Source organism: Grammomys surdaster, unplaced genomic scaffold (genome assembly GCF_004785775.1).
Source record: "Grammomys surdaster isolate TR1022 unplaced genomic scaffold, NIH_TR_1.0 125979, whole genome shotgun sequence".
Taxonomy (NCBI): domain Eukaryota; kingdom Metazoa; phylum Chordata; class Mammalia; order Rodentia; family Muridae; genus Grammomys; species Grammomys surdaster.
The window spans coordinates 604,710-621,207 of NW_021620795.1; the positions used below are offsets into that span (position 1 = coordinate 604,710).

General features: G+C 45.6%; 1 pseudogene; it reads right to left on the reverse strand.

Annotated features, from left to right (window-relative positions):
- Positions 1-753: 753 nt before the first annotated feature.
- On the reverse strand, positions 754-10,108 carry LOC114609713 (annotated as a pseudogene).
- Positions 10,109-16,498: the final 6,390 nt, after the last annotated feature.

The following is a 16,498-nucleotide window of genomic DNA, read 5'->3' on the forward strand; positions in this document are numbered from 1 at the left end:
CTCACTCACACTCCCATAGGGAACCCCAATCAACTCACTGGTTTACTAACCTTGCCTCACTTTCGTCTGTGGGTGCCCTATCTGGGAGAATGGGCATTGATTTATTTCTCCCCAGGAAAAGTCACACAACATAGGTATATATATATTTTAGCATTCGTTAAAGAAGAAAGTCAATTTGCATACTAATGTAATGAAATGGGTACACTTGTTTAGTTAAAGAATCAAATCTTGGCTGGACATTTGATACAGCAGTGTGTAGAGCATTGTCAACAGTTTTCAGGGTTGACTGATATTTTGATTTTATAATCATCAATGCTGCAATGCCACTTGGCATAAACACACAGTACAAAATGGCAGAACTGTGCCTAGGGTTACTCCAGAAATTGATAGAAGTTTTAGCCTAATTCCAAAGTCAAAATTTATTTAAAGATTTTAGAATGAAGCTCTAGTAGACAACTAATTAAGAAAAAAATATCAAACATTGAAACACAATGCAGTGATATACTAATTTAATATTTGTATACAGAAGTTTGGCAATAGGGAAACAGTGAGAGTGTTTTTAGTAATTAAACCATTCAGTTTCTTTCTTTCTTTCTTTCTTTCTTTCTTTCTTTCTTTCTTTCTTTCTCTCTTTCTTTTTTCTTGCCTCAAGTTTATCTGTAAAAGCAGCATAGGACACTGGTCATCTGTAAATAGTGTGTGGGCAGGCATGTCCCAGCAGTCCATCTGTCTTCACATTGGCAGGAGCCTTTTCTATGGGGCATTCATAGAGGCCTGGGCACCTTTGGGAACCTGAGCTAGAGCTGAAGCCTGGGCCTTAGCTGGAGCTGTGGCCTCTGCCTTGGTTTGAGCCTTGGGCTTGGTTGGCAGAGCCTATGCCCCTTGGCCATGTAGCTTTGAATCTGCTTCCTAAACTTGGGGTGAGCAATGAAAGCCAGACTGCTGAGCTTGCGGTTGGGGCCCTTTTGCATCTTAGGTTTGGTGGCCTGAGGCGTCACCAGGGCCTTCATGGCCTCTGTGCATGCACTCACTGCCTTTGCATTGTTGGCCTGTATCTTCTTCAGGCCTTTCTTCTTGTGCTTCTTGGCAAAGCACATGTTCCTCAGGAACTTAGGGTCAACCCCCTTAAGAGATTCATATCTTTGTGACCAGGGTTTCTTGATGCCATTTCTGTGCCATTTGCAGGACTGGTTGTATGAGGTGTGGTTCTTGGACGTGGCCACATCTGCACAGTTACCCTCAGCTCCCTCAGCACCTGGAACCGGAAGAAAACTATTCAGCTTCTCTAAGTCCAGGGCACTTTGTATGGACAGTAGAACCTTTACACTTCATAAGATCATACCCAATCTGAGCTAGGCATTTTTTGATGTTTTGCTTAGCACTGCATGTATGACAGCATGCTCAGCACTGAGTGATGTGTCATGTATTCAAAACCAAGGTCTGGTGAAGCCATTCAATGCACGTAGGGTGGGGCTCCAGGAATGCCTCACATTCATTAAGTGCTTGGCTTGGAATAAGGTTTTGGTCTGTGCACCTTCAGTAAACTATTGTTGACAAAATTTTCAATTCTGCCACATCAGTTACTTGACACTGGAGATAAAGTGTTGTGACTCGAAGTTTGAGAAGCTAGATTTTAGAAGACACATTACATTGTGGAAGCCACACCTGAACTCCACAAGGAACTGCCAGTTGCTTTAAGAAGAAACATAATGAGACCATAGTAGATTCCACTGGCCAGGCTCAAGGTGGCACAGCATTTCTTACAAGATGAGTCACCCAGTTAGCTGTCATGGCAGAATTCCATTGCACTGAAGAGAAAGCTGTCTGAGGTCCATGCATGGTGCTTTGGGCAGAAGTCCTAAGCAGGGAAGGCAAAGCTGTCTCCCAAGACACTAACCACCATGGATCCCAACTCCATGTACTTCTCCCCACCCTAGTTCCCAAGAAGACTTCAGAAATGTTTCAGGCAAATCCATTGCTTAGGTCTTCCACAAACATTTATTAAGTTCCTTCTGTGGACCACACAGTCTGCTGGGTGCTGTGGAGAAACTCAAGTAGTGAAATGAAATAAACAAATCTGTTGCCTGGATCCTCCCAGCCCAGTGGACATTTGGTTCTCTTCATTGCTGAGGAGACTTCTCTGCCTTGTCAGACTGTGGGTATTGGAAGACCATATTCCACGTTCCCACTCTCAACATGCAAAGAAGCAGAGATGTTCTGGAACCCATTGAGAAGGTCTGGGAAGCAAGAATTAATTGTTTCCCAGAAGAAACCATAACTGTGTGTGCCCCATGGGAGTTATGCCTTCTCTAGGAAGATATTGAATGGGTAGAGTACCACACTCCTGTTGCTTGCTGTGTCTAGCTACACTGCTGGGCCACCTTGACATCTCAGTCCCTCCACTTTGGGCAACCCACCTCCTTCTCTACAGGAACACATCATTCTCAGCCAGCACACCCAATTGTAGCCATTCTACAAGAAGGCAGAAGATGCCATATGACCCTTTGGGGGACCTAAAAACCAGTGCATCCCATCTCTCTCCTGGGGGGTGGAGCCTTCATTGCCAGGCTCAGTCCTTGCTCCCTGGCCCATGCTGCCTTTTCTCCTCCTGAGCACACCTCATTCTTTATTGATCGACATTGGCATTACCAACCAGGAAGTCAATAACTGGAATTGCCTTCCTACCATATGCAGTCAGATGTGCCCAGAAGCCTCAGTGGCTATTTTGAGATTAACACACATGACATCTTTGGCCCCTGCAGCAGATTCTCCTCAGAAGCCCAGCAAACCCCCTTGCCAAAAAGAAAAGAATCCCTCACTGGGAGACTAGATTTGAGCAGGCATGCTGCACAAGTCACCTCCCCTTCTGGCTTCCCTTTCTGGTTCTCAGTATGAGATGTGAGATGATACTTATATTGGATGCTGCCTGAGACTCTTTTCTAAGTAAATTACCAGTTTCTGCCATAAATACAAAGGGGTGAGCCTGTGCCCAGCAAAGCTGTCCACACTGACCGAGCACAGGCTTTCTACTTCTGGATCAACTTGTCTCAACCCAAAGCACCTCCCTATCCACTCGAATGCCTGCTGTCCTGCTCCATGGCTCCATGGCAGACAACATTCGTGGGCTCAGGTCTTTGCTCCTCCTTGGATCCCCAGGTTAGGCACGTTTGTTTGCTGTTAGCCTAGGTACCTGAATGGTAAGCATAAGTCACCATGACCAACCCAAGGGCCCCAACTCTCCCACTTGTAGTATTGCTTCTCTGCAGTGAAGGGTGTCACTATCCTTGCTCTAGAAGTGTGAACTCTCTGGCAGCCACCGAGCACTCATCCTGTGCTCTAGATACCAATTCTCAGAGAGGGTGACTTACACAGAGCAGCAGTGCAGTGAGACATTTCTCAGATGTTCCTTGGTTTCTGAGAACTGAGGGTAGTGCCATGCTCTCTCCGGTTGGTTGAGCATCATTTGCCTCACAGCCTCTTGTTCCTGGACTGATGGATCCTCTTAGGATCAGCTATAGCTGACAGTTAAGCTGGGAAGAGCCCACTGCAGGGAAGAGCTTGCTTAGCACATCCCTGATATCCACATTCTTGTCATCAATGACTTGGCCAGGAATCGGTAGCACTGACTGTAAATGTTTGTAGACTATGGGCACCTACAGGTCCACAGAGTACTGGCATGAGCCACTTGCCTTACAAGCTGAGCACAGCCTTGTATATCAAATCCACAGTCAGCATTTTGTATAGTAGAAGCCTGTGTCCCAGTGGACCAGGGCCCGGATCCTCGTGACTGTCAAACTAAAATAGGCCTGCCTGTCTGAGAAACAGGGAAGGTCATTTCAAACCCTTGTCAAGGTAGCAGTTTTCACACCCATGATCCAGAATTGATGGAGGAGGGAGCATCCTCATCCACACACAAGCTTCTCTGACATGTCCCTTTGCCTGGTGTGGGGACAGCATGGAGAGATGATCCTCTCTAATGTAGACTTTTTTTCCTGCATCTGTCTCCCTTACATGTCTTCTGTCACAAGGAACTCATTACTTGCTCCAAACAGCTGACAATGAGCTGAAATCTACCTTGCTCCTATTTTCCGCTCCTATCTCTGTCCGCTACAGCTGCCTTTAAATCCTCTTTCATAAAGAGCCCATTGGGAAAGACACCGTCTCTGTCTCTGTCTCTTGTCTTCAAGCCAAATAGCCCTGACTTTGCAACTGTCTTCATGTAGCCAATTTCTGGCCCATCATACACTCGACTTCCCTCTATGGCTGTCTCAGGAGAAACCAACCCTTCTCGAGGCCCCACCAAACCTGGTATGGCATGCAGACTCCTGGACAAGATTGGGACAGACTGTCATCCACAGCCACTCCACTCTAAAGTTTGTTTGCCACTGGGGAAATATACAGTCCACTTACTCTGAGTAGCATGATGTCATCCAAGTGAGAGCTGAGCACTAGGTTGCATCTGATCTCACATTAGTGATGACTGACACCAGTTCTTCACTGCTACAATTGAAAAAGAGATGTATTTGCCCTTTGAGTAACACTGCCAAAAATGTGGGGCCCATGGGTCTACAGCTTCTCCGAGTCATGCTGCAACAGAAGAGCAGAAGAGGGGCCATCATCCAGTGTCCAGTGCCTTAGCGTTCTTCAGACAAGCTGAGCCAATAACATTATGTATAGAAATTTACATTAAGAAATTGTGATTTAAAAATCTGATTGAGCGCTGGAGAGATGTCTGTCAGTGAAGGCCTTACCACAAAAGCCTGGAGACCTCAGGTTGATTACTAACACTCATGTAAAAAATCTGGGCATGCTGGTACATACCTGTAATCCAAGTGTTATGAAGAAGAGACAAGGAATCCCAAGGACTCACTGGCCAGTCAGTCTTGATGAATCAGTGAACGTCTGATCCAGTGAGAGACCCTGTCTCAAAAATGGGATGGAGAATCATACAGAGAGAGAGAGAGAGAGAGAAGAGAGAGAGAGAGAGAGAGAGAAGAGAGGAAGAAGGAGGAGGAGGAGGAGGAGGAGGAGGGGGAGGGGGAGGGGGAGGAAGAGGAGGTTGATCAGACAGCCAGACAGGCTGGCGATTTGGTGTTGTAAAGAGAACCCAAGGTAGCCTGTTAGTAAAGTCAGTTTTTGTTCTGTTTGGTACCTTCAGTGCACTGGATAAGGACCACTCACACACAAAAGGCTGTTTGCTTCAAGTCCGCTAGTTTAAAGGTGATCATCATGGGAAATTATCCTCCCAGAAACATCTAGAATAATGAGTGATCACACATGGAGGTCTGGCCAGGCTGACACATATGATAAATTCCTACCAACAAGCAAGCTCTCCCATCTAGTGACAGAAAGGGATACTGAAGGTACTTGAGATGTACTTAAACTTGTGGTGTTCTTCCAAAAGACAAAATGACATCATCAGAAACCTTCCCATCACAGATTCTCATATTCTTATTATCTAAGATAGTGATGGGATTCCTCACACCACGGACTACAGTACGGAAGGCTACAAAGCAAGGTTCAGCCTCTGGCCATCTAGCCTACAAAAATGATACTGTCTTCAAGTTCCTAGTCAGGCGGTAAGACATTATTAAGTATATATGTCAGAATATGGTGTGATAAACATTTATAATAAAACCAGCTTGTATCTGCCAAAATGTGCATAGCATTTATCTCTAGACATAGAACCAAAATGAGCCTATTGGTTTGTCTGTTTCTCTTTCAAGCATTATGTAACATCTTTGTTAAGATCCCCTACCAATCACTAAGGGAAGTAATAAATAAGAAAAGTTTCTCATCTAAGCAGAATGGTTTTAGAAAATCATTCCCATATATAAAACTCCAAAACAGTTGCATCATTTCTCTGAGTTATGTTCCAGCTAAATCTAACTAAACTCCCACCCCTAAGCCTGAGGGCTTTGTGGTTGTGACTGTTCAGTTAGAAAGTGTTTCTATACATCCTGACTGGACTGGGGAAAATACTTTATAAACACTATAAGTACTATGCAAGTACCAATTATTATTAGGAGAAATTTCATCTGTGATACTTGCCTGCTGCTATAACAGAATATCATAGACTAAGTCATGTATAAAGAACAAAAGTCCATTGCTCACGGTTTAGATACTTGCAAAGCCATTCTCCAGGCTCTAGCAGGCTAAGTCCAATGGGAACTGATCTTCTGCTTCCAAGATGGAAGCTCATTGCTGTCTTCTCAAGAGACAACATAATACATTCTCACACAATGTAAGGCATGAAAGAGTGTCCAGTTTCCTTGACCTCTCTTCTAAGGTCATGAATCCCATTCATGAAGTAATTGCCTTCCATGCCCTTCATGAGGAAAGGCCCTGCCTCTGAAGACTACATTGACACTTAATCAGCAGTGTGGGCTTTGGACACACATGCAGACATCAACACTGGCCATAATTAATCCCGTCTCAGTCAGCTTTACAAATAACTGTCACCCTTTCTGCTCTCACTGCTACGTTGGTAGAGCTGGAGGACTTCACTGTTTCCTTGGCAGTCCTCATTCTGAAGGGAGTAAAAAAAAACTCACCTCCAGTCTGTAGTCACAGAGGTCTTACTGCATGTTCTGCCTCTGTGCTCTGAGTACCCAGGTTTCTCAGCTTCCTCAACTAGCATTAGAGATTGGTGATTCCCCGGGGAGATATGGGTGCATCCTATGCAATATAGAATGCTGTCTTAGGGTTTTCATTGCTGCGAGAGACACCATGACCAAGACAACTCTTATAAAGGTAAATGTTTAACTGGGGCTTGCTTACAGTTTTAGAAGTTTAGTCCATTATGGTCATGGCAGGAAGCATGGCAGCATGCAAGCAGACATGGTGCTGGAGAAGGAGCTGAGAATTCTACATCATGATCTGCAAGCAGCAGAAGGAGACTGTGTATCACACTGGGCACAGCTTGAGCATAAGTGATCTCAAAGCCCTCCCCTCCACCAAGTGACACACTCCTCTAGCAAGGCAACACCTACTTCAACAAAGCCACAGCTCCTAATAATGTCATTCCTTATAGGCCAAGCATTCAAACACAGGAGTCTATGGGGGCCATATCTATTCAAACCATCACACATGGCTGATGTTGTTCCTGGTTCCCATTCAATGAATTTCAGTAGCAAACAGCTAACAATATCTCTGGGCATTTTGTTTTTGTTTTGTTGTTGCTGTTGTTGTTGTTGCTACTGCTGCTGCTGGTGATGGTTTTTGTTTTGTTTGTTTGTTCATTTGCTTGTTTTATCATATTGTCACATTGGCTGGAACTCACTGCCATATTTCTCCAATGCCCCACAAACTGTGGAATAGTAAACATTAGAGGTTGAGCAAATATTCATTTGAAGAATACAAAGGAGCTTGTCCATGGGAGCCTCCCACATCATTCTCTGTGTGGGTTCATAGTGTCTGACTGGCCTCGTGTTCTCACTCTGGAATCTACAGTCATGTTCTCTCTCTTGCATCGATCATCACTGATGTGAGCAGGGATAGTTACTCACAGGAGCATTGTCTTGAAACAGGTTAGAATCAGAGCAAAGAAGTTACAAAACTAAACCAACAGCAAAATCATAGGTGGTTGAGAGTGGTGTGTGGGTACATCTATGTCTTCAGGTCATTAACAAATTCTGGAAAGTTCAAGGAACATTAAGGCAGCTAAAGACAGACAGACCTCCTGCTGCTCGGTGCCTCAGCCTGCCCCAGTTCCCACCAGCCCTGGTCCCCTCAGTTAGGCACCTGCTTTCAGGGACTCCCTTACACCTGTTTCCAGAGAGCAGGGCATGCAGCTAGGGATGCAGTTTCAGCACTTCAGAGGCTGAGGGAAAGAGGAAGGAAGATGCCTAGCTTCTGGCTTGCCTTTACATCTGTTCTTCAACGTTTGCATTTTTTTTTTTCAGCCTTGGCACTAAAACTCCAGATCTTAGTCTGGAGAGATGATAGGATGTCACCAGGCTTTGTGGCTCTGAGACTCCAACCCATTCAAATTCTGAGACACATCTACTCCACACCTACTCTGAAAGTCTGCCTCTATCAGCATGGAACTCAGGTACCTTCCATGGCTCCCCACTTTCTACAAGGCAAAGCCCACTGTACTTGTGGATCCAAGAGAGCAGCGCTCAGGACCTCTCTTGGCATAGGCTGGCAATTGTTGGCATCCTTCACTGGCAACTTTGAACTCTTGTCTCTTCTTCCTGCTTCTGTGTATATGTGTCTTGTCCCCATTCTTTTTCTTATAAGGACATCTGTCAAGCCCTTCAGAAGAGCCTAAAGAGCCTTACCTAGATCAATTACATTGGCAAATATTCTTACTTCCCAGAAGGTCCGGGTCACAGATTAGCACACAAGGTGTGTACAGTAAGAGCCAGAACCACACTCAGTGCGTGCCCAAGGTAGACGTCTAATGATGCGCATCCTGGCTCTGTTCTTTTGCTCATTCATCAGGGAGTTAAGTGGTGAGCCATGCTTGGCCATTGCCATCTGGGCCAACACTCCTACCTGACTCCCCAGGGTCATCTTTCTTCTACCTTTTTGTCCATGTGACCAAATTCAGGGCTTCTAATAACATTCTCACATCCTCAGGAAGTCTTTTTGGCCTTCCTTGGGCTCACCAACCTCTCTTTCAGAAACACATCCCACAGTATTCTCAACTGCTTCACTGAAGACAGGTGTCTCTCTGGCTCTCTTCAGGGGCTCTCTGGCTGAGCCCCTGCAAGACACCCACCAATCATATGCTGACCATCAGGTTTGCAAGAAACAGTACTGTCTGGCTCTGTGATCCTGTGATGGCTAATAATGGTTGCCCTTGACAGAACCTTGAATCCCCCAGGAGATAGGTTTCTGAGTATGTTTATGAGGGACTTTTTAGATTAGATTAATAGAGGGTTCAAGACTCTCCTTACTGTGGGTGACTCCATTCTGTGTTTGAGGCTCCTGACTCCAGGAAGGAGAAAGGACTGAGCACCAAAATCCATCTCCCTTTGCTTTCTGGCTGGGAATACAAAGTGACCAGCTGCCTTACACTCCTGGCTCCTGTCACTGTAACTTCCCACCGTGATGGACTGTATGCTCTCAAACCGTGAGACAAAACAACCCCCCTTTTCCTTGAGTTGCTTTTATTGTGTATTTTGTCATAGAATCAGGAAAGGTATCTAACACTGTTTCCTACCAAGGAGTAGGGGCAGGAGAGGAGAAGCTGGCCACCAGGAGCTTTACCACTCAGTGCCACCACTAGGTTTTTGATCCTTATCATGCTCACATTTCAGCCATTGACCTCCAAGAACCTAGGTCTCTGCAGTGCCTTGACCTCAAGTTCAAAGTCATAAGACAAACTGAGGCTGGGGACAGCTTCTATGAAACCTCTTGAAGAGAGTTTCTTCAGGTGGCTGGGACAAAAGACCTCTGGACTCAGACTCCAATTTGGACATTCACTGCTGTTTCCTCTGCAAATGCTTTACAGTACACATGGATTTCCATCTGTCACCTGTGAGTTGTCAGTGCCTAGGGAAATGAGTTCCAAGGACAAGAGACACTGCCTGTCAAGCCTTGAGTGGTCCTGGCAGTGTGGCTCAATAGAGAGGTCTCCAGCAAAGGAAAGGCTCCTCATATGCACCAACAGAGGGACCTCTCATCACCAGGATTTACATGGTCAGTCCTGGAATCCCCTTCCCCATCTATACCCCATCTGCTTTCCAGCCACCTCACATCTCTCTACCATTACATGGTTCGCTGCCCTGGGGTATGTGGTCTGCTGCAGTGTGCCCTCCCCTAAGCCTGTTAGTCCTTTATCAACCTTTCCCCCTCCCCAAATAACTCACCACCAAGGCATCTCCGTGGACTTTGATGGAGACCAGCTTCGCTTTGAGCACACTTCCGTTGCTGGCATTGTATGGAGACTGTTGAAGACTGAGCCTTGAGTCACACTGCACACCTTGTATTCAATCAGCACAGTGAGCTCTGTGTGTGTGCTAACCAGTATGTGCTGCATCCAGGCACCCAAGTGCCCACCACACTGGACGGCAAGCTCCCCTTGCATTCTGCAGTGTGCAGAGGCTCCAGACTCTTCCTCCATGGCCAGCTCCTTTTTACCTAAATCCTCCTGCATCGTCTGCTACACAGTCTCTGAATGAGCCCTCCCTGCAGGCTTCTCCCTTGTTCCTCTTTCTGAGTGTGGCTGAAAGCCAGAAGATTAAAGGACAAATGTGGGAAATGTCCGTGGTATGACAATTTTACAATTTTGCCAATCCATGAGCTCTGTGTGCACCCATGCATGTGTGTGTGTGCATGTGCATGCCTGTGTGAACCCAGGGACTCATACAGACTATCACTGAGCTATTAACATGCCCTGGTCCAATCCAGACACAGACTCCAACAACAAAGTCAAGAAGCTCTTGGCCAGTGTCACAAAAGACCAACCCTGCCTCTGGACTCTAGCTCTATGAACAGTTTCTTACTTTCAGGGGGAGGAGAGCAGGGCAGAGAACTGAAGAAATGTGATCAGAAGTATTTGTTCGCTACTTTATCTGTTCGTTGATATAATAACTCTTTGTGAGACGAGCTAGTACACAGCAGACTATATATTCAAATCACACAATTTCATGTAGTTCATCAGATATCTCCTGATACCACACAACACTGAGCATGCCTGTGCTTGCCCCCAAAGCTCTCCAGTTGGTAGTTCTTCCCTCTACTGCTCTACAGCTCTGGGTCCCAGCCCTAGTTACCACTCTGCTTGCTATGACTATGCACTCACTTGCATGTTCTGGCTCCCAAGGAAAAGGAATCACTCAGTTGCACACTGCGGTCTAATTTTTTTTTTGCCCTCTTTAGCATTTTAGATCCATCCATGTTGTAATATATAGCAGTTGCTTATCCCTTTTTTGTGGCTGAGTAATATTCTTTTGGAAGGATATGCTATGGTCTGTTTCCTCCTCAGTTAATAGGCATTTGGGCTGTTTGCTGTTTGAGCAAAGCTGTTCTGAAGCGGCTATACTGGGGCGTGTTTTCTTCTTCTTCTGGGTGAATAGTAAGCATGGAAAGGTTCAGTCACACGGGAAGAAGAGAGTTAACTTTTTAAGAAACAGTATTTCCCAGTGTAGCTGGGCTCTTTCACACACCCAGCAGCTACGTGAGAGTTCTGCTTCCTTCCCAGCCTCGCCAACAGTGTTTTAAGTTTTACCTGCTCTGACAGTCCTGTGCTATTGTGCTTCTCATTTGCATTTCCCTAATTACTAATGCGGATGAGCATCTTTTCATGTGGTTTCTCATCCAAATACCACCTTTTGTAAAGCTTCTATTCAAGTCTTTTGCTCACTTTTTTTTATTGTGCTGTTTTCTTAAGATTGATTTTTTTTGAAAGTTCCTTAAATATTTGGATATGAGTTCTTTATTTTCTCACAGAATGTAGCTTGTGTTTTCATTCTGTCAATGGTGCCTTTTGAAAAGCAGAAGACATTCGCTTGCGTGGTGGTCACGACATTCACTGGCTGTCTCATGTGGATTCATTGTAACACTGAAAACAAAGAAAGCTTCTGGTGGCCATCAGTCAGTATTCATGAAAGACCTACTGTGTGTTGGGAGCCTATTATGCACCAAGAACTGAGTACTTACTGTGTGCCAGGGACAGAAAGCCAGCTATGTCCAAGAAGTAAGAACCTACTATGAATTGAAAACCTACTGTGTGCCAGAAACTAAGAAACTACTATGTGCCAAGAATTAAGAACATACTGTGTGTTGGGGAATTCAAACCTACTGTGTGCCAGGGAAAGCAAGTCTATATTGTGCCAGAAAATATATGGCCCCAGGGAGAAAAAAACATGAAATCCAGTGTCTGATTTCAGTCCTCAGACAGTAGAGGAGAGGATAAGGTAGACTTCATGGACATTATAAATGCTGTCCGAGAAGAGCAGAGAGTGACAGGGCTCTCATGGAAAGTAAGAAAAAAGGTTATCTGACTAAAAACCCATTCTTTCAGGGTTTTGTTTTATTTGTGGGAAACTGTGGTATCTGAGTTTAAAATATCTCCTCAGGCCACACACTGAAGGCTCCATTGCCAATCTATGGTCGTATGAGGAGCTGAAGGGAGCTTCGGGAGTGGGGCCTAGTGGAAGGCTGTTAGGCTATTAGGGCTGTGCCTTTGCAGAGGCTATAGAGAGCCCAGCCCCTGGCTTTCTTTCTCTTTCACTTCCCAGACATCATGATGCCTGCACATGAAGTCCAGTCGTAGCTCAGGGAGATACCACAGGGCCTAGGCACCGTGGACTAAAATCTCTAAAACTATGAGCTTAAACAAACCTTTCTTCTTTTAAAGTCTTTTTTTTTTACTTCTTTCTTTCTTTTTTGCTTCATGTGATTCATGTGTGTGATGGGGACTGCACGTGAATAAGTGTACAGAGCCCAGCACTTGCCTTGTTCAGTTTATACACGAGTGTGAGAGTTCCAAACTCAGGACCTCATGCCTCTGCAGCAAGCACTTTAACAGCTGCTCTGTCTCCGTGGCTCAGTTCTTCTTGCAGACTGATCACCTCAGGTATTTTGTCATAGCCACAGTCAGCTGCCCTGATGATTATTTTCCCTATTCACAGAAGTTGAAATGTCGGAACAAAGGCCTCACTGAAGACAAAGGGGGATTTGGATCAAAAACCAAGAAGAGCTGGCTGAGAGAAAATGCCAAGGAGGAAGGGTTAAGAAGGGGATGAAAATGACTAGAGCAAAAAGAAAAAAAATACCAAGGGAAGTTTCTAGTCGTAAAATAGAAATTAATGGATTATAGAGCAAGGACATTAAGAAAGATCTTTAAGGGGTTGCCGGAAATGGGAGAGCCAGGGCAACTCTGAGCTGTCATGTGGAGCGCTTTATATAACAAACTGCTGGGGAAAGCTAATATAGGCTTTATCTTACAAAGGGTAAGAGGCAGTGCAAGTTGGGGAGATAAAAGGAGAGGGGTGGTGCAGGAGAGCCCACACCGGGACACTCATGCAGCTGGCTACACGGGAACCCAAGCCTGCTTCAGGCTAAGCTGCTGTCCCCTGTATCTTGTTCATGTAGGAGACCCAGTACAGAGCTTCCAGCCCAGTTTGATTTGGGAACAGAGGACAGTAATGTTCTTCTGCAGGTTGAGGAACATTCTTCAGGTTCCATTCCCCCTGGAAGCCACTTGAAAGGGAATATGGGAAACTAGCCAGATACCAAATGCTTCTTCCTCCATAGTATGCTTTGGAGGGACACAGAGGTCAAGTGTCCAGAGTACAGTGCTGGTCAGCTAGAGAAAGCTTGAGATACACAATGGAATCTGTTCTTGCTTCCAGCATCTATCAGTCAGCAAGCTGACTGGCAAGAACAGGGAAGGCAAAGAAAGAGGCATCAGGTGGGAAGTGTTTGCTTTCACCGTAAGCTGTATAATCTCAGGTGAAGATCCATCTGTACATCAGTAAAATCCCAGAGTGAGCATTCCAGTGCCAAGCAGTAGGACCATGGGAAAATGGGGACTGAAGACAAAGAGATGATGACAAATCAAGGCCAGAAAGCTAACGGTTCCATGGCCAGCTGAGGCCTTTTGTTCTTCCATCTCTGAAGTGTTTACACCCAAACCAAGTCTCGCTAGCACTTTGTGAATGAGATTGAGCCCAACTAACATGTGGTACCCAAAAATGGCAATATAATCCTTCTCAGCCATATTAGCTGGGATTCACCAAAACTCAAAAAATGGCAATAACTCAAATACATCAGAAGCTTAAAAATATCTAAGTCTGGAGAGAGGCTGGAGAGATGATTCAGCAGGCAAAGCACTTGCTACCCATGTGTGACCTGAGTTCAGGTTCCCAGAACCAATGCAAAGCCGAGTGTAGTACATGAGGCCATAATCCCACTGTTCCTACTTCAGGATGGTAACCAGAGACAGAATCCCCAGAAGCTCATGGAACAGCAGCCCTGGTGTGAGCCATGGACCAGCAGTGAGACCCTGTCTCAAAGGAGGTATAGGGTGAGGACTGTCATTCAAGATTGTCCTCTACCTAGCCAAGAGTTGTGACATGCACACACATGTAATCACATAGAGAGAGGGAGAAAAAAGAGGAGGGAGGGGGATGGAGGCAGGGAGGGAGGGTACATATTGGACTCTTCATGAAAGGCCTCGGACCTGTTCTAGGTAAACACTTCTGTTCAGGCAACTGGACAGGGCTTAGTCAGCTAAGTCACATGGCCATAGTTCAGCTATGTTACTTGGATTCAAAAGTGACTGAGTAACAGTCAAAATACAGCAGTGGTTTAAAGGCAGGTGGGAACACAGTCTCAAGGGAGGCCAGCCATATACTCCAACACTCGGCTCCTATAGAAGAAGAGGGGAGGGGTATTTAAGACAGCTAATAACCCCAGCCACATTGATAAATCCCTCACATTTAGTCCTAAATTAAGGAAAATGTAAAGACACCATCGTGTGTTCAACTGCATATGGATCAGCTATTGCAGGTAAGATTCTGGCACAAAAAAAACAGAGTAGCCCATCACAGGGCCTTGGGGAAGCAAATGGACAGGTGGTGTGTGTGTGTGTGTGTGTGTGTGTGTGTGTGTGTGTGTCTATGTGTGTGTGTGTCTGTGTCTGTGTGTTTGTATACATATATATGCTTCACATTCTATAGTGGACATACAGGTTATGTGTTTTCTTCGGGTCTCGATGTTTTAAGCTGTAAAATAGGGATAATCATTCGTTGCTGTACATATTTCCAGGGAACACATGTACAGCTCTCTACAAGACTCCTGGGCTCCATCACTGACCAGAGCATTCCTCTGTGGTGCTGGTAGAATCCTTTGTGATCTAATGGCTGTGCTGTGAACACCCACATAATGCAATTGTCTGAGTTGTTACAACATTTACTTTTAAATCCCCATTTCAGGTATTGGAATGGTACAGACTATTGAAGGTAACTGGCTTTATTTGTTCCTTCTTTCAAGCATATTTAATTGTGCTATTATTGACCATCAAGCAACACATCAGAGGCTGGGTGTGGGGAATGAAAAGGCATAGTCTCTGCCCTCAGAAACTCACTTGGGGAGCATGCATGGAAGTGGTACTATGGCTAAGTTCCCAGCACCTAGAGTGGGCCAGCAGCAAATAGACAGTTCCCATGAGAGGGGCCTTAAGAAGCTAGGACTTGAGCTGTGTTAGTGTACATGAACAGTAATCAGGTTGGAAGTCTTTGCCAGGCCTCAGTAGACAAACAGAAGCATTGAATAAGCTCCCTCCTGTGTCGCAGGCAGAAAGGAACAGTCTTAGGTAGAGGGAGACCATGGGTAAAGTCCCAGGGCTATTTTAGGTCATGATGAAACTCTGGTGAGAAAGTGGGGTGAACACTATGTAAGCTCACAAATATTACAAATATTATCTAGGCACCTATTACCCAGGGATACCAGAATAATGAAGATGCCAACTCAGTCCCAGGGATGCTTCTGGCTTAGATGGAAAAGTAAGATGTGTGCCTGGGGTCTGGGGGGATACAGCTCAGAGAAAGAGAGAGAGTGCTTGTCTAGCCGGGGCTCTAGACATGGTGGTGGTGGGGTGTATCTGTAATCAACCAGGACAGGTTATCTGTTACAGAATGAAGGTCTGCGCTCCCGCTCTCGCTTACCCTTAGACAAAGCTGATTTGTTGAAGTCCTAGCCTTCAGTGGAGTGTGTTTGGAGACAAATCCTCTAAGGTTCCAGAATTTAGAGAGGTCATAAGGGTGGAGACTCTAGATCCATAGGGTTAGTGAACTTGAGAAAGCAAGAGTTCTCCACAGCCCCCTCCCTCAGAACACATCAAAGAAAGGTTATGAAGACATAGTGATGATCCAGGAGCTGAACTAATCATAACCTTGATCTTAGACTTCTAACTGGCAGGACGGTGAGGAAACTGGTATCTTATGAGAGCGCCTCCACCCCCTATCACTGTGATATTTGCTGCAGCAGCCTTTGCAATCTTGCCACTGGGGAGAACACAGGGGTTCTGATGATGGAAGACACCGCCTGTCAGCTGCCGAGCTAGAACTACTTGCAGAAGGCATCGACCCTGGAAACATCTGGAAACACTTAGATTTAAAGGAGATTCATAGTGGGGGAACATTCCAGCTTAAGGAAATACCAGGGGCCATTGGGCAGTAGGAAAGGAAGCCTGAGGCCCACTGGGCTCATGCCTTAACAGACGGTGAAAGTCAGGGTACGAATGTGACCCATGTTACTGCTTTCCTTGAGTCTTGAGCTTTGGCAGAGAGACCAGAGGATGCTGGGAGAGGCTCAACTGTGGGGTGGCTTCAGCAATATAAGGGAACTACGGCAGCTACAAAAACTAGGGTGCAGCTCAGAGCAATGAGGAAGGGGAGGTGGCAAGAGAGATCCAGGAGTGAAGAGCCACTGAATTCTGTAGCCATTGGATGGCGGGGGAGAGCGGGAAATAGGTGTTAGTTGTGACAAGGTACACTCCCCAAATCATTTTACTACTGTCAGCTTCTAAACCTCTCAC